Source organism: Vicugna pacos, chromosome 34 (assembly GCF_048564905.1).
Source record: "Vicugna pacos chromosome 34, VicPac4, whole genome shotgun sequence".
NCBI lineage: Eukaryota > Metazoa > Chordata > Mammalia > Artiodactyla > Camelidae > Vicugna > Vicugna pacos.
The window spans coordinates 20043687-20070182 of NC_133020.1; the positions used below are offsets into that span (position 1 = coordinate 20043687).

A 26496-nucleotide genomic window follows, 5' to 3' on the forward strand; every position below is an offset into this window, starting at 1 on the left:
GCTGGGCGCAACAAAAATAAAGTTCGCCCATAAAAACAGAAGGAACTTAGGTTTTCAGAGCATCCCTGTGTGCGGCACACACCGCGCTAGCATCTCTCACCGAGTGTCTCACTGAGTCCTCCATCTATGCAGGGCCGGCAGTGTTATCACCCCACCTCACCATGAGGAAGCTGCAGCCCAGAGAGCTCAGTGAGCAGGCTCCAGGTCACACAGGTGCCACCAAGCCACAGGCCAGCCAGCAGAAGCCCCCGCCCCTGGACCGGAGGGGCGCCTGCCCCCGGGCACCGTGTGACTCCGGCCCTCTGCTTTCAGGTGTAGCGTCTCCAAAGAACATCAGCGCCAAGAGAACCCCCTCCCTGCCTCCCCAGGGCGGGAGAGCTGAAGCTAGACGCTGGCAGAAGAAGGAACTGTGAGAGGATCCAGCAAAGACTTAGGAAAATTGTGTTAAGTAGAGAGGAAAAAAAAGAGGAACTTCTGTGTTCAATCAGCTCTGGGCAAGCGCAGGCCGCCCGAGTGGTGCCAGGCGCCCCGCAAACCTGGGGGTGCGGACTGGCTGGGCCAGGGCGGCTCCAGTTTCCACGTGGCCCGTGTGCCCTGCGACGGCCCCGGGAAGGGGAAGCAGCTGGCAAAGGACCCGCCGGCCTCACCAGCAGCACCTCCTGAAGGAGCCCAAGGCCTCCCCCAGAGTCCACCCCGCAGACCAGCGGCCCCGCAGAAGAGAGGCCGCGGGGAGGCCTCCGAGACCAGGGCCACAGCGCGTAGGCAGGGGGTGTGGGGGGCGCAGGGGCCGGCTGTGAGCCGCTCTCCACCTGGTCCTGCACCGCCTCCCTGCCCCGGGACTCTAGTCCACACTGGGGCACCCACTCCTCTCATGCTTTTGCCGCCTCGCGGGGAAACTGAGACAAAAAGGCAAATTCTGGAAAGGGATGCGGAGACCTTACTGCGCTCTTCAGCCAACACTGAAGGGCCTGTGATGCCTCGGACGCCGTGCCACGCCCTCTCTGTGGATTACCTCGTTTAAGTTTCAGAGGAGCCCACTGAGGCCACCCCATTGTCCCCACTGCAAAGTGGACAAGCAGTGCACTGCAGAGGAAGGCGACAGGCCGTGGTGCCAGACGCAGGATGCGGCCATGCGGTCTGACCTCAGCGCCTCCACCCTTCGCCACTTCTTGCAACCGACTCCCAGGACCCAGGAAACAGAACTATTATTAATTATAGTTCCTGGACTCAGAGCACGTCCAGCCTGATGAAGGAAGAGGATGAATGGATCCAACGCTCAGGAAAATAACCTGTGAACATCCAGGTATTACTATGGATGATGTGCACCCACCGTTTCAGTGATACAATGTGTGTGTGCAGGCGTGTGTGAGTGTGTATACACATGCATGCACACAGGCTGGGGAATCCCTGGAAAAACTGGGAAGAGGGACGGTGGGAATTTGCTTTTAAACAACAGTGACACTAGTAGTCAAAAGGCAGAAACAACCCACGTGTCCACCAGCAGACGAATGAATACACAAAGTGTGGTCTAGCCAGACAGCAGAATATATTACTCAGCCATAAAAAGGAAGGAAATTCTGACGCGTGCTGCAACATGGATGGACTTGAGGACAGTACGCTAAGTGACACAGGTCACAGTCACAAAAGGACAAATACAATGTGTGTGAGATCCAACTCTGTGAGGTCCCTAGAGGAGCCATGTCCATAGAAACAGGAAGTAGGATGGCAGTTCCAGAGGCGGGAAGAAAGGATGCAAGGAAGGCACCCCGGAAGACCAGGGACCCCCTGAATGGGGGGCTCAGTCAGGGACTAGCAGTAAGTGGGCTCTGACACTGCCCGGTTCTGCATGGCTGCCCCCTCTGACCCTTGGGACTCCAATCCATACTGGGACTGAATGGGGAGTTAGTGTTTAAGGGGGTACAGAATTCCAGTTTCGAATGATGAAACAGTTCTAGAAACGGATAGTGGTGATGGCTGCACAACAATGTGGACGTACTTAGAGAGGGAGGGTACAGCTCAGTGGTAGAGTACGTGCTTAGCAAGCAAGAGGTCCTGAGTTCAATCCCCAGTACCTCCACTAAAAAAAAAAAAAAGTGGATGTACTTAATGCCACTTGTGAAGGTGAATTTTACGGGTCAACTCAACTGGCCATGGGGTGCCCAGATTACACCTTATTGCTGGGGGAGGGTGTTTGGGATGAGATTAGCATTTGAACCCATGAACTCAGTAAAAAGACCGCCTTCCCCAACACAGGTGGGCATCAGCCAACCCACTGAGGACCTGAAAAGGACAAGAGATGGAGGAAGGAGGAGTTCATCCCTCTTTCCCTGCCTCAGTATTTGAGCTGGGACATCCCATCTCACTCATCTTCTCCCGTCCTTGGACTAGAATTTACCCCACGGGCTCCCCTGTTCTCAGGCCTCTGAGTTCTGACCAAATTCCACCACCTGGGTCTCCGGCTTGCAGGCGGCAGGTGGTGGGACCTCTCACCCTCTTTAATCACGTGAGTCAATTCCTCGTAATAAATTAAATATATAGGTCATATATAGACAGACAGCAGATAGACAGGCAGACAGATAAGTAGATAGATGACCACACTAGAGGATCTGAATCTCTGGGATCCAAAATCTGCTCTCTTAACCGCTACAGGAGACCATTCTCTGGGTACCCTCGAACACAACAGATCACAGGAAGTGTTGTTACTGGGAGCGGATGCTGCCACAAAGGCCGGTGTTCATCCAAACAATGTGTGTAGGGGCCTCAAACGCCAGGTGATGGGCTCCGTCCTGACCAATATCCACAAAACACAAACAGAAAGGCCGTTCCCGAGTCAGGGTCACAAGCGTTCTCTAGGCCGTCGTGGGGCTCAGTCTCAGCTGCATAGTCAGCCACAGAACTTTGTCAGAACAGCCAGCTTCCCCATCCCTCTGTGTGACAGCAGGCTGGACCAGTGTTATCTAACCAGCCATGGCAATGCACTGTCATTTTAAACTGGGCCTTCAGAGGCCATTTAAGGCAGGAGCAGAAAATTCTTCTATCTGACAAAGACCATCTGAGCTACAGAGAGACGAAAATCAATTGGGATCACATGAGTGGAAAGGAACTTAAATTAGGGCTTTCTTTTCGAGTAAGAAATATAAAATGTCTCCTTGCCAGAGTCTTCAGGAAACGAGACCGATAAAACAACACATAGTTTTGAAAAACGTTCTTCAGTTATAAATTTACGGCCAATTAAGGGAGAAAACTGGACGGGCAGCGTGTGACAGAGAAGGAAGGAAGAGGGGCTCAGGGCAGAGGGCCCCCTCCCAGAGCATGGCCCACGCCCGGCTCTGCCAAGTGCTGGAGCCCTCGCGCCCCAGGGCAGGGGGCGTCCTGTCTGAGCAAAGGCACCCGCAGTCCCCAGACACCGAGACTTTGCTGCTGGTGGTAGCGGTCACTAAAGAAACTTTAGAGACCACAGTAGAACATAAAAAAGAGAAGTCACTATAATCACTGTCATCATTTGCATTTTTGGTTTATTTCCTCTAGTCTTTTCTGCAAGTTTTTTAAAAATTAGAATTTATAGTATATACAGTTTTATATCTTACAGTATTTGCTTGGCACTTTTTCATAAGCATTATCTGGAGTCATTATGTATAATTTCTGAAGATATGATTTTTCTGTTGGTGTTTGAAAAGAGAATTTAGTGGGGTTTGGGTTTTTTTTTTCTTACATTGAAGTTTAACTGATTTACAATGTTAGTTTCTGTGTACAACATAGTGATTCAGTGAATATTATATATTGTTTTTCATTATAGGTTATTACAAGATATTGAATGTAGTTCCCTGTACTATATCTTAGGACCTTGTTGTTTATCTATTTTATATATAACAGTTTGAAAAATAAATAAATAGATAAAAATTAAAAGGGAGGGAAATTGCTCAGTGGTAGAGCACATGCTTAGCATGCACGAGGTCCTGGGTTCCATCTCAAATCCTTCCATTTAAAAAATAAATATAGTAATTTGCATATCTGCTAATCCCAAACTCCTAATTTATCCCCAGCCCCCATTCCCCTTTGGGAACCATAAATTTGTTATCTATCTCTGTAGGTCTCTTTCTGTTTTGTAAATAAGTTAATTTGTATCTTTTTTTTTTTAGATTCCACGCATAAGTGATATACAATATTTGGAAGACATGATTTTTTTAAAGGCTGTACAGTAGACGAATATATGTATCAAAATTTACGTAACTAACCATCTATTGTTGGGCATTTGGTATGATTCTAATTTTTAACTATTATAAATAATGCTACAATGAAGACATACATGTGTGTACATGTGTACACACATGTATCTATGTCTGTACATAGACACAAATATTTGATCACTTTCATAGCATCAATTCTAAGGAACAGAATTACTGAGTCAGAGAGAATGACTATTTCTCAGGCTATTGATATAAATTTCCAAATAATTGTTGTAAAAATAATTCTAAGTAATGTTGCATTTTTGCAACTCTAGACATAAATGGCACTTACACCCTGCTGTTTTCCACATAGACCAGTTTCAATCATGCCGACCACTGAATCAGTCCTATGGGCCAGGAATTTCCCACTTGTGTTTTGAAGTATCCTCTTCTGCTGCCTCCTCACAAATGAGCTGAAACGTGGTTCCGAGTCCCTTTGGCAGCGCCCCCAGCAGCACAACTCACGTTGTGTCTGCACCGCAGGGAGGTGGTCACGTGCCTGCCCTCCCCTCTGCTGGAAACTCCAGGGAGTGGCCCCGTTCCCCTTTGTATCCTCCCCGCTCAGCTCCTTTCAAATATTCCATCAATGGTCTCAAACTGTTCTTTAAACTCTTCCACACCAGGGCCCTCCTAGGAAATCTTTAAGTCTCAGGACTTTAATGTGAGATGAAGCTGAGATCTTGGGCGAGCTTCTTCCCCTCTGGTGTTTCAGATACCTCCCTCGGAGGGTTACTGGAAGGATTAAGTTAGATAACTCATGAAGTGCTACTAAGTAAGCATGACAGGAACCTAGAAAACATGGAAAAAACAATAGCTTTTGTTTTAAAAAAAAATCGTAATACATAATAACAAACCCACCAAAAAATTGCTTAATCCTCTACCCACTGGAGGAGATTAGAGAACCATACAGCTGTCTTTCTCATCTGAAGCTCGTCCAGGTCCTGGATGCCTGGGTGGAGATGCCGGACCCCAGGGACTGCGCCAAACCCACAGAACCTCAAACCAAGGGTGAAGCAGGTCTGGCAAAGCTCGACTTGGAATGGCAGGCGGGCAGCTGGTCTCAGCTGTGTGCAGAGAACAAGGGAGGACAAGCTGCTGGGAAATCAGAAACCAACAGCCTGAAGCCAACCCAACTAGGACAGGCCCCTGGGACACCAAGAGCAAGCAAGCAGAGCCGCGGTTCCCAGTGCCCTGTCTCCTCCCAACTGGGAGCCTGGAAGCAGGTGACTGGTACAGCGCTGCTCCCGCTCGGGCCCTGACAAATCTGCGATTGTTCATGGACGGCACTGGGAGTTGAGTCACCAAGGCATTGTCCGGCCGCTCTATCAAGAGGAAACAGCTGGACAGACCGACACCAAGTGCAGGAAACCTCCACCTCCACCAGGGCTCCCCTCAGGGCCCCAGCCCAGTTTGGGAGGTCCTGCGTCAGCATCCTGCCAGCCTGTCCCGGGGGACCGCTAGCCAACCACGACCCATCCACAGCCTGAACAGACACCCCTACTTCCTGCTCCCGTTTGCCTGGGGCAAAATACAAGCTCTTGTGTGGCACTCTGGCAACTCTCGTAGGGGTGGGGAGGTGGGTCTCCTGGGTTCAACCTGCCAGTAACAGAAACCAAGGTGCAGGAAAACAGGCAGTAGACAAAAAAACACTCAAGTGAATTTGAAAAGGACACACCTCGTGGCAGGGAGATGGCTTTTCTCTGGCCTGAGACGTGAGCAGTGGGCAGCACCTTCCTGCCAGGGCGCACCGGACAGGGCCGCGGGCAAACCTCCCGGGAAGGGGGAATTCTTGCCAGCTTCCTCATCTACAGACTTGACAGGGCTCCTGTGCTCCAGCAGAGGACCCCAGAATCCCTGCTGGGTCTAGAAATACCTGGGGAAATACCTGGGTGGCTCACGCCTTACAGTCAGAGCGCCACTCCCCCTCCTGCCCCCTGCACTGAGTAGCTGTGCGGCCTGTGGCGTGTTATAGCCTCAAATCAAGGTCTGCAAACTCGCAGCGCCTGCAGAGGCAGGTGAAAAACATACACGAGCAGCTCTAACTGGATACACAGGCACGTTCCCACACTGTGTGGAGACGGGTGGGTGGCGAAAGCGTAGGCCCCACCGGAGGGTGATGCCCGGGACGCAGAGGCAGCCCATGGTTGCCTCTGGGCAACTTGACCTCCCTTCCACTCTAAAGTCAGAAATCTCTTAGTCTGTGAGATCTCTTCAGTGTTTAAACGTTGGCTGTAATAAACAATCACATCAACTGGTCCCAAACAAAATGCATCTGAGGCCTGGACCGGACCTAAGGGCCAGACTAACTCTGGCTCCCCCCTGAGCTCCCTGTCAGCCTGTAAAGTGAGCCGGCTGTTGGGAGGGTGAGATGGGGCGAGGCCTGCAGGGTGTCGCATGCTGCCTGACCCACAGGAAGCACTTGGCAAAGGGCGGCTGTCCAGTGGGCAGAGCCAGAGGGCCTCCAGGAAGAGTCTCCTAAGGAGGAAACCGCGCCCCAGCTCTGGGACCGAACCCAGGTCTGCAAATGAGCCAGGGCCAGAGCCAGGCTGGACCCAGGTCCTCGGGCTCTCACATAGGTCCACAGACCCCAGCAGCCTCTCCCAGTTACACTCAGTGTACCCCAGGGGGCTCTGCAAATGTCCCCTGCCAGTGTGGTCTCGCCAACTGCGACGGGCAGCTCCCCAGGCAAGTGCAGTGCACGTCTTCGCTCCATGCACGGGACTCAGCCTCAAGTCGTGCAGGTACGGGGCTCGCTCGCTCACTCGCTCGCTCGCTGGGGACTGACCAGCTGACGGGCAGCAATGCCCCTTCCCCAGCCCCCTGCATTCCTGCCTACGAGCAGAGCGGGTTCCGTGGGCTGGGCCCTGTGCCAAGCTCAGCCCCTGACCTATCCCGGCCCAAGTTGGGCAATAAGGGAGGAGTGGGCACGAAAGGATGGGGCGATGTCATCAGGTAGAGAGGCTGATGCTCAGCGGAGGCCTGAGCAAAAGAAGGCAGGCCAGGTGGCTGGGAGCCGTGCCTGGGACTGGAGCAGGGGGTGGGGCAGCAGGAGGAGAGAGGACAACTGGGTGGCCAGGTGGATGGGAGAGCCGGCAGGGAGGGGAGGCTGTGGCCACTGGTGGGACCATGTCCCCAGGTTGAGGGGCTCTGAACCAGCTGGCCTGCTGGGGTTCTGCCACACCAGGGCACAAACCAGGCGGCATGGGGCAGGTCCTGCAGGATGTAACCAGCCAGGTTTAGCCAGCCTGGTCCCCAAGCACTCGCCATGTTCCCTGAGGTGAGTCAAGGCTGCGTCCTGTCCCCAGGCCCTAGGGGTATCCTTGCTGACCTCGTCCTCACTCGGAAACTTCCCACTCTGGATGTCCAGCTATGCCCCTGGAACTTCTCCTGGCTCCTCCCAGAGCACACACTGAGCTTTCCAATTACCACCAGCTGAGAAGCACACCTTCACCTCAGAGAGGCTGAGGGGAGGAAGAGAGGAACCTGGGACGTGGAGGACCGAGGTGGCCTGAGGGGCAATCTGGGACAAACCTCTCACGTTACAGCACCAGGCCGTGCCCTCTGGAGTCTGGAACACTGCAGCACCCCCCCACCTTCCATATTCCCACCTGGGGACCTCCAGGCCACAGCACCGGCATATGTCTCACCTCCCCAGGGGCCCTGCAGAACCAGAACAAAGCCCAGGGTCACACACACCTTTCAGACCAAGTCTCCCCTCCTCCCCACGTCTCAGAAGGTGCACTGAACGGAGGGCGGGAAGGAGGGCAGGGAGTTCTGGTTAGACACCAGCCCTGCGAGGTGAGCAACGGGAAGGGAGAGGAGGCTGCAAAGAGAACACGCAAACAACTCGTGCTGAGATTTCACAACACCCCAGAAAGTCAGAGAAGTCCAGAAAGTCTGGGAAGTCCGCAGCCTCACGGCCAGCCTTCCCACCTGGAAAGAACAGATTTCGGAACCCCCAGATGTGGCTCAACCCCTTCTCCAGCACATTCCACGGTGTGCCCTTGGGGTCGGGGGAGTTCCTGAACCCCTCTGAGTCTTGTTTTCCTCATTTCACAAAGTAGCTGCCCAGCACAGTGCCTGGTACAGGAAGAGAAGGCAATGACCCCAGGTTACTCAAGGCTCTGCAACTCTCCTCCCGACACTAAACCACCCTCCGCCCCTTTGTAAGCACCCTGAGGGCTAGAAGTATGGTCCAGTCTGGGGTCAGAGGATGAGAGTGGAGAACATTCGTTTGTGACTGACTTTCTAAACAACATCCCATCTGCTCCAATGTGGATGGGACCACCTGAGGGGCAGGTGTCTGCTCACAGACTCGCACGGAGGGCGCTCAGCTCCGTTTTCAGTCCACACCCTGCGGACACCATGACCCCCAGGCTCAGCCCCAGACCCCCCGCCCTCCCACAACGTCCACCAGAGTTCTGTCCTCCTAATCAGCTTGCCTCACTTAACTCATGCTACCCGACACTGTTCACATCCCTGGAGACGCTGGGCACAAGGAAGGGGAGGGGGCACATATGTTTTCCACAGGATACAGATGAGGAAACAGAGGCAGGGAAATTAGACTGCCTGAGGGTGGCTCTCCACCCAGGGCAGGAGCAGTGGAGATGCTCTGGGCAGGAGGGGGAGTGAGTGGGTACTAAGGAACCCAAGGGTAAACGCAGTGTGTGAGTGGAGGCCAAAGTTTTCCCATGTTTGTCAGTAAACACAGGCTAGGTCCCCTGATCTACTGGGGGGAAAAAATAGGGATCAGGTAATCCACAGGTAATCACCCTCAACGTCACCACTAACAGCTGCAGAGCTTTCTAGACGCCAGGCAGGTTCCAGACACTTAACATGTATTGACTCACTTTATATTTATAATAAACTTGTGAAATTATTATCCACATTTTACAGACGAGGAAAGGTATGAAAGAGCTTGCCCAAGCTCACACGGCTGGGGAGTGGCGGGCTGGGATCTGAACCGGGACGCGGGACCGTAACCACTTCCTTACGCTGCTTCTCAGCACACAGGCTCCTCCACCTCTTCCCCAAACCACCCAGGCCCACCCCTTCACCACCCTGAGCTGCCTGGCTGGCAGCAAGCCCTCAGGCCCAGAGGTTCCAGGTCCCGCAGCAGCTGCCCCCAGGTGCCCCTTCTCAGATCTGCTGGATGGGCTCACAAAAGTCCCCTGTCCCATCCTCTCCTCCAGGCAGGGACGAGATACAGGAGGAGGTGGGGGCGGGGGAGGCAGAATTCTGTTCCTGCTGACTCAGAATCCCCGGAGAACAGATAGACGGGGGAATTTCTGAATGAGTAACTCACCGCAGAAGAACACAGTTATGTAAATCAGCCGGAAACACGGTTAGAATTAGGGATGAGCTTTCCCAACCCAGGCCAGGGGGCTGGAAAGCACCCACCCCTCTCCATGTGTGCGCCTTCCCTGATGCGGCCCGCCCGGGGCAGAGCTGGGCCGCTCGTGGGTTTCCAGACGCCCCTAACTACAGAACTGCAAGTTTGTACCCCACGGGCAGCAGCAGAGGGGTTGCTAAACGCGTTTGGATTTCTCCCACCAAGAGAGGAGAGACGCCTTAGGATATAAAACTCAGACGGACAAATGAGGGAGCTCTGATTCCTTTCCCTCACCACGATGTTTTTGTTAAATTGCTTTTATCAATGGGTTTTTATCACTGTCTCCAACAGCTTATAAAACTGAGCCTGAGAAATGTTTCAAGGGCCCTGCCCCTCAGGCCAGGGTGTGACAGCAGGGGAAGCTCCAACTGTCCCATCGCAAACCCCTTGGGCAGAGCGAGTCTCCCAGCAGGGAGACGGATGCTAGAGGCGCCCGGGCTGCCCTCCTAGCCTGAGCCTGCAGAGCGGGAGGGGAGACCCGGCAGGTTCTGGCTGGAATTTTTTTTTTCCATAATTTAGAATGAAGTTATTGTTCCTGTTCGAGTGCTTTCTTCCATAAAACCATCCTGCTGGGGGGAGGAAGATTTGTCACCCTCCAGACTTACAACTCACTCTGGCACTCGGTGTCGGGGTCTCAGGCAGGGAGGCTCCGGCCGAGGCCCGGCCACAACAACAAGGGGCTGGGATGCGTCCACAGGCAGCCGCGGGGCGCTGGGGTCAGGAATGGAGTTGTCTGCGAGACAGCTGGTGGAACTGGAGAAGAGACGGAGGGGAGCTGTTGTCAAATAGTCCCGCGTTGTCATGTGGACGAGGCGGCGGGCTCACCCTCGGGCCTTGCCGGCAGAGGGCTGGCCGAGGATGGCTCCAGAGAGGCGGGTCTGCAGACCAGACCGTCCAGCCCTGCAGAGGGGGTGCTCACCCCTGAGACGCCAGAGCACGGGCCGGAATCCACCCAGGGCAGGCGTGAGTGGAGAGGATGATCCAGGAGGACCCTCCCTCCTCTGAGGTGTGTGGTCACCTGACAACCACCCTGGGGAGCTGCGTGGTCTCAGGAATGGCAGGTCCTTGTCTTGCTGTTCCATTATTACCGTCTATGAGGTGCCGAGGTCATGCTATGCTCTGCGCATGCACCGCCTTGTCTGACCTTCACCAGGGCGCTGTGAGACCCGTGCTGGGCCAGCAACGGAGCAGGTGCCCAGCAAATATCTACTGATTGAATGAATGACGAATGACTGAATCCTTTTTACCAGCGAGAACACAGGGGCCCAGAGAGGGTAAGCATCTGGCCAAGGTCAGGTAGCCGGCAACAGCAGAGCGTCTATAACAACCCGGTCTGAGCCCCCAGGGCTGCACCCCAAGCCACTGCACTGCCCACTGAGGTCCTCAGAGACCTTTACAGAGTTGGTGACTGTGATCACATGTGACAAAGTGCATCGCTAAGCAGTATCAGCTTGTTTTCCAAATATGTTCTAAGAAGTATGCATTGCTCTTACAAGAGAAAATAACGAAACTTATCTAAATGTTCCCACTCAGCCCACAATCTCACAAGCCAAGGTGGTGTGTCCACTTAAGAACTTGGCAGGGGATGGGTGTAGCTCAGTAACAGAGGGCGTGCTTAGCATGCATGAGGTCCTGGGATCAGTCCTCAGTCCCTCCATTTAAAAAATAAACAAATTTTTTTAAAACCCACCTAATTAGTTCCCATGCCCACTAGAAAGAAGGAAAGAAGATAAGAAAGACGGGAGGGAGGGAGGGAGGGAGGGAGGAAGGAAGGAAGGAAGGAAGGAAGGAAGGAAGGAAGGAAGGAAGGAAGGAAGGAAAGAAAGAACTAGTTAGCCAATTAAAAAGACAGTAAGTAAAAGAACTATTCAAAAAATAAAAACACAGAGTTGCCTGCTAGGATATGGGGAAACCAGACCACTCATGCACCACTAGTGGGAATGGAAAACGGTGCAGCTGCTTTTTGGAAAACAGTCTGGCAGTTCCTTAAAAGGTTCAACATTCAGTCACCTCCACGCAGCATTTCTCCTCCCAGGTATTTTCCTGGGAAATGAAAGAAGAGAAATGAAAACACACGTCTAGACACACAAAAATTATACATGAATGTTCATAGCAGCATTATTCATAACAATTAGAAGGTAGAAACAAGCCAAATGTCTGTCAAGTGATGAACGGGGTAAGAACAAACAAAATGTGGGATGTCCACGCAATGGAACATGATTCAGTCTTAAAAAGGAATGAAATTCTGATACATGCCACAACACGGATGAGCCTTGAAAATACCATGCTAAGCGAAAGAAGCCAGTTACAAAAGGCCACATGTGGTACAATTCCATTTATATGACAGGTGCAGCATAGATAACTCTATAGAGACAAAAAGCATACTAATGACTGTCTAGGGCTGGGGAGGGGGCAGTAATCGGGAGAATAGGAGAGACAACTACTGGGTACAGAGTTTCTGTTGGGAGTGACGAAATATTCTAAAATTGACAGTGATGATGGTCACACAACTGAGAATATGCTAAAAACCACTGAACTGTACCCTTTAAATGGGTGGATTGTATGGTATGTGAATTATATCGCAATAAAGTTGTTTTTTTTTTTAAAGAACCAGTTGGCTATCTTCCTTAATTTTAACAGATTACAAGGAATCTGATAAGGGAGATGAACTAAGGGAAGGCAGCAGTTCACAACCTCACTAGCTCTTGCCCACAGCCAAGATGTCATTCAGTCATTTAACAAACATTTATTGAGCGCCTACTATAAGCCATCACACTGTATCTGAGGTCAATAACTGCTGCCCGTGGGCTGAACCCAACTTCTGCCTGTTTTTGCCCAGCCTGCAAACAAAGAATGGTTTTTACATTTTTATAAGGTTGGAAAAAATCAAAAGCAGGATAATATTTCCCAACATGTAGAAATTATATGAAATTCAAATTTCAGCGCCCATGAGTAAATGTCCTCTGGCCACTTTTGGGCTAAAGGGCAGAGGTGAGTAGCTGAACAGAAACCAGATGTTCTGCAAATCCTGAAATATTTACAATCAGGTCCTTTACAGACAAAATTCACCTATGCTAGTTGCTAGAGACGCAGGGGAGAGCAGAAGTGAGCAGTAAGGGTCAGGGCCTCAGTCGTGTGGGGTTCTCGGCCTGGGCAGCCGGGGTCTGAGGCCCGCACACTGAGTAAGCGCTGCGAGCCCAGAACACAGGGCCGCCCCACCAGGCTCCGGGCAGGCTTCCCTGGGGAGAGAGTGGGCTCTGAGACCCACAGGACCAGAAGGAGGGGGCACGCAGCCTGAGGAAGACTGGAAGACAGTCACCAAGGGCGATTCGGAGTGCAGGGCAGGGCCTGCAGAGTCCTGCTCCCCTGCTGTCTCTGGCCTCGCAGCCCCAGGCTGACTGTATACAAACCAGCCCCCTGCAGGTGCTCTGCAGAGACACAGGAGGGAGAGGCGATCCCCAGGAAAATGGTGCCTGACCACCGACCAACGCGCCCAACAGCACACAGGGCACAACGTAAGAGAAAGATGCAGTCTCTGGCTTAAAGACGAAATGGGACGTTGGAGAAACAAGCCCCGGCCCCCAGCTCTGCCTGCAAACAGAGCAGAACTTGCCTGGAGTGTTTCCCCATGCATCCCAGGGGGCGGCCCCTTCAAACGGAGCCAATTAGGGAAGCTTTCCCTACAAACCCTGCAAAGTTTCCTCAGGGCACTTCACTCTACCTGTACACACGTATTCACTGGTTCACTGACCAGCTCCTACCCTAGGATATGAGCTTTGTGAGGGCAGGAAATTTGTTCTCAGTTTTTTTTGCACTGCTGAATTCCCAGCACCAAGGCCTGACATAGAGCAGGCTCGTCTATAAATAGTTGTGGAATAAATGTAAACACAAAACATTTAAAGAAAATGTAAGGGCTACATGTCTTTGATTTGCAAACCCGGGCAAGTTATTTCTTTATGGCTCGGTCTCCTTTTTAATACAATAAAAATAATAAGTGTGTGCTTCACAGTAAGTAAGGTAATGCACATAAATGCGGATTATTACTGGTATTCATCATCTTGTGTTATGTGTCTGTTTTGTGTCACGTGTTAAAGGAGAGATTTTAAAAACATAGCTCGTTTAGTTCTCATATAAACCCCATGAGGTAACTTTTATTACAAACTCCCTCTGGACAGATGAGGGGAACCTGAGGCTCAGAGGGACTAGGTGAGCGGTCCAAGGTCACACACAGTAAGCCACGGAATTAAAATTCAAACTAGCACCACGGGGCGTCAAGGTCTGTGCTCCCTCGTCTACACCCAGCTGCAAACTAAACGCCGAGGGAGGCTGCGGGAAGGGAGACTGTGTGTCCTGCAGCGGCTGGGGCATGTTCACGAGGGATGTGTCCTTGTTCTGAAGGACAGAAAGGGTTCCGATGAGCAGAAGAGCAGGTGAAAGTCATTCTAGGTCAAAGAAACAAAGAAGGAGGTGGGGACAGCTCTTTCCCAGAAGAAATGTACACTGTCATAGTACAAACAAGAGAGGACAATGGTGGAACCACAGGGCTGGCACCAGGATGAAACCTGAGATGCATCCTGTCAGACCACTTGTTCTACGGAACAAGAAAGGCGTGGTGAGCTGGGAAGCTGTGAAAGCCGCAGCCCGTGCCCAGGCGGATGCCTCGTCCTGAACCAGAGGCATCCTTACTCCGACGCATCTCACCCCGCTCCGGAAATCCCAGGCATGCACGTGCTCACTCCAGCCAGAGAAACACAAGTTCACCGTCCCCACCACCAGCCATTGCGATGTGAGTTTTACACTCACCCGGCTCAGGGTCACAATGAGCGGCTGGCATCTCAGAACAGAGCTGGGACCTGGGTGAACCGGGCTCCTGCTTCCAATTCTGGTACCAAGTCTGCCTGCAACTCAGCACTTGCTGACTCATTTGTTCAGCCCGAGGTTCCTGAGTCTCTCATGTGGACCGGGCACTGTCCTAGTTACTAGGATTCCGCAACCAACACACAAGTACGACAAACGGGGACACCTAAATACACTCACTCTGTTCAGACTGAGGCCCTCAGAGAGGACGCGTGCATCACCCCTGCTGCCCTCCGCCACCCCACAAAAACAAGAATAAAGAGACTGGTTAAGGCACAAACCCACAATGTCACAGAGAGCAGAAGGAGATGGCAACAACGTGATTTTAGAGGCTGGAGTCTCTCTAGAAGGACAAGTGTTCACCAACTGACAAACCTAAGAGAGCCGAACCCTAAAACCTTGGCGCCAGAGCCCGCAGAAGGCTAGGGACGGCAGCTCCGGGGCGGCTGCAGGCTGCAGGCCTGAATAAAAGTCTGCTTTAGAAAGAGCCCCCCTCCACCCCCAGCCCATCCCCACCCAGATCTCCTCCCCAACTTCCGCTGGCAGGTGGCTGCACCGCCTCTGCCCCAGGGTTACTCCTCTGAGAGGGTAAGGCAGGAGGGCTAGGGACCGGGGACGCTCAGCACAGGGGCACCACGCTGAAAACGGGGCGTTTCGCTGACACAGAAGGCCGAGACACCCCCACCATGTTACCGTCAGGTTCCGGGCACAGGGCCTCAGCCTGAGACTTCCCAGGTAGGTTAAAAGATTCTTCTCCAACAGCTCTTAACAGCCCAAGAGAAAATGCCGAAGATACTAACTTACTAGGTTCCTAAATGAAACAGGCCGGCCAGGTCACCAGACATGAAACCCAGAGTCCACAAGACTGTCCCTCCACCCCCCACCACAGACACACACACACACACACACACACACACACACACGCACGCACACAGCTTAATGCCCCCAGGCAAATGCAGGCCGACTACAAGGAACACCAGGCTGCAGGAGGAAGGCTGTCACAAGAAAGAGGGAAGACACACACACACACTTTAGAGGAAATGGTGAGGAAGACTCCCCCCTCCCAGGATGGAATCATCACTAAGAGTCTCGGAGAAACACGAGGTGATACTGAAGCCACGGACACAGAACACGATGCTACGAAAGCAAAACAGGTGTATTTAGAAAGCACAGGAATTAAAAATACTCTAGTTAACATGAAGCCCTCAACAGCAGGCTAGCAGACAAAGCCCAAGAAATCTCCCAGATTTCTCCCAAGACAATAAAATTTTAGGACTAATCCAGGAGATCCAAATTCTAGGAGCTCCAGAGGAAAAAAGAGAGAAAATGCAGGAGCGGATCAATGAAGTAATTCAAGAAAAGCTCTCAGAACTAAATAACGTGTGTTTCAAGACTGGAAGGTCCCAGGGTGTGCTGGATGGAAATACACCCACACGGAGGCATGTCATTTGTGATGCTTCAGAACAGCACAGACAAAGAGGAGACTTTACACCCTAGAGACTCCAGAGAGAAAAACGTTACCTACTAAGGATTAAAATTGGAATCACATCAGACTTCTCGACAGTAACCTTGGAATTTAAAATTAAGCAATGCTTTGCACAAAAAAAGATCCCTCGCCTAGTACCCAACAGCGAGCCACCGGTTCAGCAACGGGTGAGTGTGGAAGGAATACTTTTGCAGATCCATGAGGCCAGCGCATGTTCACGGGGCACCTCCCGCACGGCTCGTTCACGGCCGGCGCTGTCAGTGCCGACGACCCACGGTCCATCCCCGAGACTCGAGGGCAGGGGCTGCGCCTCAGTCCTCTCGAGAGCCTCAGCACCAGGGCTACTAAGGAAGGGGCAGGCAGGGATCGCTCAGCGGGGGGAAGTGAGTCAGAACGGAGCCCTCACGGACAGACGAAATGAAGGGTCCGCTGCCCAGTGCCGTGCAGGCGGCGGGAACCCGAGCCACGGCTGGGGACCCTTCACAGCCCATCAACCTGCTGACCCAGACAAGAGTTCTAGGCGACAGGGGAAACTCAAGCCAGGAACGAACGATTCCACGCTCAAGTAGCATTGCTGAGGTTACCGGGTTTCTGGGTTTCTTTTAATCATTTTTCTGGAACAAGGTGATACACAGACAGATGAAGTACAACCAATCTGAGCGTGTAGAACGGGGACACCAAGGCAGAAGGCTGGCTCTGGGTGCGACCTAAGGGTTCCTGGAGAATCCCCAGAGGGAGGGCACTTGGACCTGGGCGCTGGGCTGGGGCAGGGGGGGCCTGTCTCCTCACCCCACCTGTGAAGGCCAGAGCTGTGAGCTGCAGGAAGGCCCCGGCCTGGAGACTGGGAAGGAGGTCCCGGTCACCGGCTGGTCAGCCAAACCAGGCGGGAATACAAGCCCTGTCTCCAGGCACCCCCCCTCCCCCACAAGTCCTGCCTGGCCCCCCCAGGTTTTCACAGAGACGTTCCCTCGCTGGATCTCCAGGTCGGAAGGAGCCACCCAGGATGAGCCCAGCGTGGCCCCTGCAGCAGGCAGCTTTCCGAAGAGAGCCTGTCGCCCGCACGCCCACCCCGGAAGGAGGCGCTGGAGTCTAACTGGATTCCCACAGCCCCGGGATGATTTCATGCTCTGCATGGTGGCGTTCCTGAAATAGAAACTAAGTCAGGGGCCTGTCTGCTTGGCTTCCAAGACTGGTAGCCCGCTAGGATCTGAGCTGCCAAGAAGGAGCCTTTCCTCCTCAAAATGGTCCCAAAATTCCAAAATGACGCCGAACAGCATGCCTTCCTCCCAGGGCCCCACCGGGGTCTGGCTCTGCCGATGGTATGTGTTCACGGGTGCACACAGCTCCAGCTGGAGGACCAGGGCCCTGGGGTCAGAGGGAGCCTGGGGTCAGAGGGAGCCTGGCAGAGGGGCCTCCCCCTTGCCCCTCAGAGTCTCCCCAGTTCCCAGGCCAGTCCCCCCGGCTCACTCTACAGGACATGTCACACTCCACAGATGCGGCACCTCTCGGCTGAGGTATAGCCTCCGTCTCTCCAAATTCTCGCCCTTCTTTACTACAGAGGGGTAAACTGAGGCATGGGCAGGGAAGGCGAGAGGCTGGTGCTGTGGGGACCTCACTACCAGCAGAAACTCTCCTGCCAAGTCAGTGAGGCTGGGGGCCCATCGCTGATGTGGGTGCAGGCGGCGCGTACACAGGGGAGCTGAGCAGGCATGTGGATGGAGAGCGTGAGTGTGAACCAGCACGTGAGTCACCGCGTGCAAGGGTGTGCATGCATGCTACGTGTGAGTGTACACATGATGGCGAGAGGGTGCGTGTGTGAGAACAGGAGACGTGTGTGCCGGAGGAAGTGTGCAGAGGGCAGGCCCTGAGTCCTTGAGATGCAGTGAGGGACGGGCAGGACACCCCATCCCAGCCCCACCTCCCCCAGATTCAGACGCCAAAGTACAAGGTAAACACAAAAGGAGCCGCCCAAAATCCAGGAGCCCCCGTCTCCCACCCAGCTCAGCTCTTCCCTCCCTCCCCGCCCTACTCGAGCCAGCTGCACCCAGCCTGGGCCTCTGGGTTCCTCCCTCGCTCCCCCTCAGCCTCCCTCTCTGACCCCAATTTTCCACCCTGCAACACTTTTTTTTTTAAGACAAGGAAAAATCCCCCTCACTTCCTCCGGGAGCAATAAATTGGAGGATTATGGAAGTGACATCCTAAAAGTGATCTGAACTACTCAGAAGAAAAGGGATGGATAAAATACAGGGCCTTTTGGCCCAGATTCACTCAGAAAGAGGGAGGTTCTGCCTCCAGGGAAGGGAAGACCTTCTGCACTGCCTGCCTCGCGCTGAGCCCCAGCCGGCAGCAGAGGGCCCAGGCCTCTAAGTCACAGTGCTTGTCCGACACGCCAAACACAAAGACACAGGGTCCTCGCGGGCCCAGAGAGGCTGCTGTCTGGAGTCGGGGCAAAAACTCCACTCTCCAAACTGCCTTCCCTCATCTGGAAGCAATCTGCCCCGCTCTCCACCAAACAGCACATTAAAGGGGAGAGCCTGCCTCTCACCCTCTCCTGGGTGGCCAGCTGAACATGTGAGAGTGACCAAGGGGCAGGCACAGGTCAGCCTGACATCAGACGTTTGTGCCCATCACCCCAATCTGTCCCTTTGCCCCTGAAACTGGACAACAGCCGAGAGCACAAACTTTGGAGTCAGACTGACACACTGGCAGCCGCTCGCCAGCAGAGGCTCGATTTCCTCCAGGGAAGACAGAGGTGGCGTCGTGGGGACAAGCACGCTCGGTCTGCCCCGTCCGCACTCAATCAGCATCTGACGGACAGCAGTTACCGCTGCTGCCACGGCACACCCAGCCGACTCTCCCACAGCACCATTGCGGTCCTCCGGATGGGAAAGGCAGGTCGGCCTCTCCCTGACCTAAGCCCTCCAGGGGCACCCACCTCATCCACCGTGAAAGCCTCGGCCCTCAGAATGGCCTTCAAGACTCTGTGTGGTCCGAGTCCCATGACTTTTCCCTCGCTGGCTTCCCTCCAGCCATGCTGGCTCCAATGAGCTTCCCACACTCCAGCCTCAGGACCTTTGCATGCCCTGTTCCCTCTGCCCTGGGGTGCACCTCCCCCAGATACCTACAGGACTCACCCATCCCGTCTTCCCTCCTTGCTGACATGTCACCTCCTCAGTCAGGCCTTCCTTAACACTGTCCCCTGCCCCATCCTCACACCCCCTTCCCTATTTCACTCTTCTCCAGAGCAGCTGTCACTACAGATTTTAATTATCTGTTTAGGGTCTGTCTCCTCCAACAAAATATAAGCTCTTGAGGTCAGGGATTTTTCTCCACTTCTGCATCCCCAGTACTGGCCCCGGGGAGCCCTCAAACATTTGTGGGGTGAATGAGCCTCAGGACACTCAGGACACACAAGCCAAGGAGAGGGTGGGAAACTCGAGTCCAAGAACCATTCGCAGGCTGCCAGTCCTGTGAATCTGAGTGGGCCTTCTGGAAAAACTGCTCATTTCAGCCACTTCTCAAGGTCACTGTCCAGGAGGGGATGACAGTATGACGATTTCTGGGAATGTGCTGTGGTGCTTTCACAGTGGGGCACCCTATGGAAACGGAAGACCCCAAAACTATTTCTCCAGTGGCAACCCACGGCCAACTTTCAGTCCCAGAGCGGGGGCCCTGAGTGCTAACAGGAGGCCAGAGAGAGGGATTTACACACACAGTTCCTGCCCTGAGGGACCAACTGAGTCAGGCTGGAGGTCCTGGGACAGACGGGCACACTCAGTGCTGCTCCCCACGGAATCCCTTGTGCACAGCAGGTGCCCAGTGACTGTCTGGCAGAAGCATAAACAAGCACGCCCCATACCAGTGACCACTAGAGAATACAAGGATCACCAATGCAAAAATCGCCAATAAAACAGCTGACCTAAAGCCGCATGCAGACAGCAGCTACCGCAGGTAAGGCTGACAAACACAGTGACTGTATGTCTATTATCTCCACATCAAGGGCAAATGTGCTCCAAGGCAGACGCTGGGAACTGGTGCAGGAAGCCACGGGGAATGAAGAGCGAGCTCAGGAAACCTCTTTCCAGTGAGTGCATTGCAAGAATTAGGCTGAAACACTGCAGATCACGACAGAATGCTCTCCGTCGCTATTAGCTGTGATTATAGCATTGTTTTTATTATTGCCTTGGCACCCCTCCAACAGAACAAGCAGGAAACCAGGAGACAGAACACTCTGGTTTCCCACCGAACAGTGAGCCAGCTGGGTGCAACGGCTCCCCGCTGAAACATCTGCACCGGCGCGGCCCCGGCCACGGGGATGCTGGGATGCTTCACTCAGTCCTCCAGGGCCCCCTGAGTACTTACTTTGTGCCAGACGCCATCAGGACACTGGACGGACAGGCTGAGCACGGACAGTGCTGCGCCTTCTCTCCTGGGGCTCCCTTTCCAGGGGCGCTGACTCTGTGAGCCCGAGTGCAGCCAGGCACCAGCCCTCCAGACACACCAGTTTCCAAAGAACATCCCCTCTCCTCCCCCGGGAGAAAGGACTCTCATTTGCAAAGGGTTCTGAGCTCTGGCTGAGGAAGAGGCTACGTCCACACTGCTCAGGACAGTGAAAGCTGCTCTGGAAGTCAGCAGCCTCAAACACAAAAGGCAGTCCTGCAGATGAGCCCGTCCCACAGCTCCCCAGTGGAGCCGCTATTCCTCCCATTTTGCAGAGGAGGAAACTGAGGCTTCCGCACGTCGAACTTGTCTGGCGGCCTAGAGTATGAGGACCAGAGAATCCCGAGTCCCCAGTTGCAGAGCACTGCTCACGCCGGGACGGTGCCCGGCTCATGAGTAGGAGGAAGGGAGCAGCGCACCGGACAAGCAGGATGAGAAGAGAATGAAAGACATAAAAAGAAGCAAATGGAACTTCTAGAGATGAGAAATACAATATCTGAAACGAAAAACACACTGGATGGGACTAATTAACATCAGGTTAGACACTGCAGAAGAAAAGATCACTGTCCCCGAAGACATAACACTAGAAACTATCCAAGATGAAGCACAGGAAGAAAAAATGACTGAAAAAAAAATTAATGGAGCAACAGCAACCTACAGGACAACGTTCAACAGTCTAACATACATACGCCTGCAGTTCCAGGAAGAGGAGAGAAGGGGGGAACAGAAAAATACTTGAAGAAATGATGGCCGACCAAGTTTTCAAATTTGCTAAAACCACTCTTGTAATGCAGGATGGGAGGGGGCATTCCAAGCAAGGCAGACCACACCAAGGACTCTGAAAAACAAGGGTATTACACAAAGACAAAAGGGACACAGTGGCCCCGAGCGGGGAGCCGTGAGGCTGGACACTCCTCTGGTCCACAGCAGGCTCTGCGTGCCTCCCTTGGCCACTTGGACCTCATCTTGTAGGCCAAGGGATGACCACCTCACCCTCAACAAGAACAAATGATTTTTGGAACCTCAAGTCAGACTGCACTTTCCTAAGAAGGAGGGTCCAGGGATGAGAAGGGAGGTCTGAGCCCTCAGCCTGTCCCCATGGGGATGTCCCAGCTGAGATATCCACCACTGGACCCCATGTGGAACCAAAAACAGAGCCAACAAAAACATCCTACCCATCTGAGAAAGGTCTTCTCCCTGCGACTCCGGGAACCAGGTAACTCTCCAGTCGGAAAGGATCTCAGGGATCGCACGCCCTGCCCCTTCACACACGAAAAAAACGAAGGCCCAGAGAAGTGACATGACTGATCCAGGGCCAGCTAGGCGTCCTGACTCCCAGGGGACTGCTCTGGAAGACATCCGGAGTCTGGGCACATCTACACATGCGTCTCTGCAAACTCACGGCAGCACCTCCAGGGCAGAGGCAGAGCCCCGGCCTCACTGAGCTCCTGACCTGCCACAGGGTGGGCGCTCCATACAAGCCCCCCTCATGCGCACTGAGCAAAAGTAACTCTGGGCCTGACTCGGGAAGGGAGGGAGAGAGGACTCCCTGAGATCCAAGGCCAGAGCCGTCCCGAGCAGGCCTCCCTCGGTCCGAGGGGGACAAGAAAGAGAAAGAGCAGATTCAGAGAAAGGGCCACACTGGTCTGGCCCGGGGAGTCAGCAGACGACCCCCAGAGGCAAGGATGGGCTGGTGTGGGAGGGACACTCCTCTGGCCTCTAAACCCTGCTCCTTATCAGACTGGCCACGAGCCAGCCCTGTGCTTGGCTGCCCTCCTCCCGGGGAAGGAGAGGAAATTGTTGTAAAGTTTCCTTCCCCCCGCACCCCTCCACGGCGCCCTCCCTCAGCCCAGCTCCACTGTGGGCTCCGGGTTGGGCGGCCCCTCTTTATAGGGGTTAAGAATGAGCAAATTCTTGAGCTATTCCTGGAGCCTCGATTTTTATCATCCTTCCATTCTGGTCAATTCTGAGAGGCCAGCGGCCGGGAATGCCAGAGAGGTCTGAGCCCGGCCCACCGAACCCAAAATAACCCCCTGCGTGCCTCTCTCAAGTCCCCAGGGATTTGGCCACGGGGTGCGTGTTTTCTGACAAAGCTGCCCCTGGGCCCGGCGAGGTCACCTCACACACAGGTGTGGGGAACTCTGAGGCACCCCCAGGTGAGCTGAGGGCGGTGGGAGCAGATGGTGGGAAGGGGATAAGAGAGACAGAATCCAGGGCTGGGATCTAGAAAATCTGGCTCCAGCCTCCTCCACTCAACTGCCTGGAGCCCCTGGGGAAACCAGTCTCAGTTTCCTCGTTGTGAAGCTTCCAAGCTGTGGCTTCCTCTTCCCCACAACTTCCTCTCCACCTCCTCGGGAAAGGCAGCGTTAAGTCTCCCTCCCAGAGCTGCAGACACTTTAATAAGAAGCTCCCGGCTTGAGTCGTGCCTCCTCCCCAAAGACATCTCAAACCCCTGCGACTGTGAAGATGGATGGTTTGAAATCAAGCATGTGCCCTAAGTGTCTGGGGAGATGGGCTGGATGAGGGGCAAGTTCCTTTTCATATCGCAATGCGGTATTCATTCATTCAAAAGAGATGTGGGTGCCCACGAGGTGCAAGGCAATGAGAAACAGGCAAAGCACCAGTAGAGGGGAAAATCCAAGCCTCTTCTCTTCGGCAGGAATAAGGAGACAGAGACAGAGGTGAGCTGTCAGAGGAGGATCGCCCGGAGGCTGCACAGGTCCTGGGTCTGAGTCCTCTGGCCGCACAAAGGCTGCTCAGTGTCCTGGGGTGGGCGGGGGCTCCCGGGGCTGAGAAACACCAGGGCCAGTGGAGTCTGCTCCCTGCACCACCAGGCTTAGGACTTGGTGGCACCCAATGCTTTTCTTCCTGACATCAATCAGGAATGTGTTCAGGATACCTGATTAAAAACCACCACCATCATAAAATAGACATTCCCTCTTAGATGTTTCTTTAAGGTTGCACCACACCTCCGATGAATGTCTGTAAGGGTATTTTGGCAATAAAAATTTATTTCTTGGCAAAATTAAAATTTGGCAATTTGGGGGTGGGGCTCCAAAGGAGGAAGGCCCCACAGTCTGAAGAACCACCTTCCACCCTTCCCTTTGCCCCAGAGCCAGGGAGGGGCTCACCCTCAACCCAGCCTACAGAGAGAGGTCCAGGCCCCCCACCTCACTCGTGGGCACAACAGCACCAGAGCCAGCCACAGTGAGGGCCAGGGAGGCCAGATGCCAGCCGTCCCCCAGAACTGGGGATATTCTGTGGCTTTCCGTTTCAGCATAAGCAGGTCCTGCAATCAGTATTAACATCCCAAAGACCAGCGGCCCCAAAAGTATTCCCAGAAGAGAAGAAAATGTGTCTGACTCAGGTCCTCCGACTCCAGCGGGAATGTCAGCACCCGAGCCCTGGGGAGGGAGAGGTCACCTCGCCTGACCTTCTCTAGCCTGCAGTGTCTAGGTCGGGAGGGGGGCTCGAAGCCTCTACCAGATCACCACCCTGGGCCTGGAAGCGGGGGGGCAGGAGCACCCATTTCCAACCTCCCCATCAGCGCAGACGGCCCCTCTGGGGAAGTTACACACACATGCCAGACACAGGTTGCTGTCACCTTCCTGAAGCACAGTGCTCAGAGCCCAAGGCACGGTCCACCAAGCACCCCACAAGGACACCAAGGCGTGTTAAACAGCCGAGGGTCGTTTGGGTAAGCAGCGACCAAAGTGGATGACCAAACTGCAGTCACTCATGTGGTGTTTTGTCCAAAACCAGGTGTGACTATCAAGCAGGAGGCTCCAGCTGCTCAGGCAGGCTCCTCCTCCAGGTCCTCAACCGGGGGCTCTGGCTGCCCCTCCCGCCATCTCGTCCTTTCCTACTTGGCCTTCGGAGCCCACGCCTGGGCGCCTGGGATGCTGCGGGGCTGAGCCTCAGGGGGGAGTGGGAGAAGCGGATGGAACCGAGAAGGGTTGGAAGCCCGGTAGGAAGGTCAGGGGCTCACGTGACCCCGCATCAGCTGCAGCTCTCACACACACAGAGCACCTCGGGCCCCTACAGAGGCCAAGTGCTCACTTACAGCGTCAGGTTGCTGATGAAGTGATGCCTCTTGATTTTGCTGCCATGTGAGCACATCCTCACAGCCACAGAGAATCAGAACCGGGGGTGGAGGAGAGACGGGTCTCCTGGGTCTCTGCTGATGGACTGGTTCCCTACCGTACACCTCAAAGTAGCAAACTCCACTGAGTTTTTCCAATTCCTTGGCCAAAAGGAGCAGCTGAGGTTTCTTGTCTTGCTTGTGATGCCAGATTCCTCGCAGGTCTGCAGAGTCAGCTCCCCACTCTGAGCGCTGGGACACACTAAGCCTGTGAGCTGATCTGATATCACGAACCCTGCATCAGTAGCACAACGCTGGCGCCCCCGCCACCCAGAGAAGGGTCAGGGTGGCTCTGAGAGTGCTGCAGAGGCTGCTCCCTTCCCCCCCATGGTCCCCACCAGGCCCTGAGCACCGGGGCGGGGCCCTTTCTGCCCCAGTATAGCTGCCGCCCACGACAGAGGAGGAGAGTGGCCACGAGGCTGGGTTGTGCACATTTCAGCCACGAGACATTTCTTTTCCAAGAGCTGCTGAGACTGAGCAGGAAGAAAACAAACCACCAAGGGGTTTTCAGCCTCAAAAGCCTGCTCAGCCTTTGTTCTCATTTGATGGATGCACAGCCCACCGGGCAGATGAGGGGCGAAGGAACGCGGGTGCGGAGGGAAGTGCACTTCATCAAGTGCAGCCTGAGATCCCCAGGGGGAGGAAAGTGATGGATGGTTGCCCCGGGGAGGACCTCACCAGCGGATCCATGGCAGCATCCTCTAAACCGGGGCTGGTGTTCCCTAGCGACCCGGAGCAGGCTCTCCCCTGCTTCCTCCTGCCTCCCTGCCACCTGAGAGACACGTCACAGGAAAGGAGGGCGACCATGCACAGCGGGTGTTGAGAAAAGGAAACCATACAAACAGATACCCCTCGGGAAGTCAGGACGTTGGGTCCACTGCGAGTTGCCTGAGAGGCGGCGTCTGATCACGCAGGCTGGGTCTTCCAGCGCCTCCGTTGCAGGTAGGAGGGGGCAGGGGGAAAGTCTGGAGCACAGCAGGTGTGCTGTTTGCTGGCGAATGAATGAGTGGGTTCCCAGCAGAGGCCAAGTCTCGGGTGAGCAGCTGGCTTTCATAAGGACCTGTCACTCACTGATGCACATTCTCCAGAGATGCCCTCAAAGTCAGCAGCGGGTACCGAGCAGCAGAGCTCCCAGCAGCTTCCAGAAGGCAGCCAGGCTCCAGCTCCATGCGCACAGCATTCTGGGTGGTACTGCAGGTGTCCCAGAGTGAGGAGCCCCAAGCCCCCCTCTAGCTGGCTCCTCCTCCTCCCTGAGCTTATCTGCTCCAGCCCAATGGCCAGGCCATGCCCATCTCGCCCCCAAGGTCCCAGCTTGCCTCCACCCCTGCAACCCAGTCCTCAAGGCCCAGCCACTCCCCTGGGTTCCTCTGCAGGTCCTCAGACAAAGTCCCAACCAGCCCTGCCCTTCAGGGACGGTGTCCTGTACAGTCTCCCTGCGCTGTGAGTACAGACTGCCCCTCATAGGAGACGGACACAGGCTGACGGGCCACCACCATCTCCAGCTTCTCTGTCCACGGTAGGGGAGGGGCAGAGCCCAGACAGGTAGTTCCACCCCGCCTCACCCTCTGCTGCCCCCAGCCTGGGCGGTGCGCACAGACCCTGGACTGGCGCTCCCTCCCCACCCAGCCCATCTCAGCGGCAAGCAGGCAGGAGCCACTCTGGCTGCTAGCTAACCTAGAGTGACTCATGCCCTTGGGAGGCTCTGAGAGCTCCCCTGCCCCACCCCCCAGGTCCCCACGTGCTGCATCTGGAGCCAAACTCTGGCTTCAAACCTAATTGCCTTCCTGGGGGACCCAACAGCTCTTCCTCACTCAGGTCTCTGCAGTTTGCATGTCCACTTTTTAAACAAAGCTGTTCAGAATCTCCCAGGATTAGGCGATGGAAAATTGCAAGCGCAGACCTCTACCGCACTTTCCCTAAAACAAAACGCATCATTCTATACGTTCACATCCCC

The 26496-nt window shown here is 54.4% G+C and overlaps 1 protein-coding gene across 5 annotated transcripts in view; it reads right to left on the reverse strand.

Annotated features, from left to right (window-relative positions):
• The window catches only part of TSPAN9 (tetraspanin 9), a 164057-nt gene that overhangs the window by 128696 nt on the left and 8865 nt on the right, over positions 1-26496 (reverse strand). For 2 of the 5 annotated variants that reach the window (XM_072954247.1, XM_072954245.1), the window contains one exon: positions 10224-10371. The exons of 2 other annotated variants lie outside the window; for them this stretch is intronic. The gene's annotated coding sequence lies outside the window, so the exon portion shown is untranslated. The remainder of the gene's footprint in view (positions 1-10223; positions 10372-26496) is intronic. One more of the 5 variants, XM_072954246.1, reaches the window with a different exon arrangement.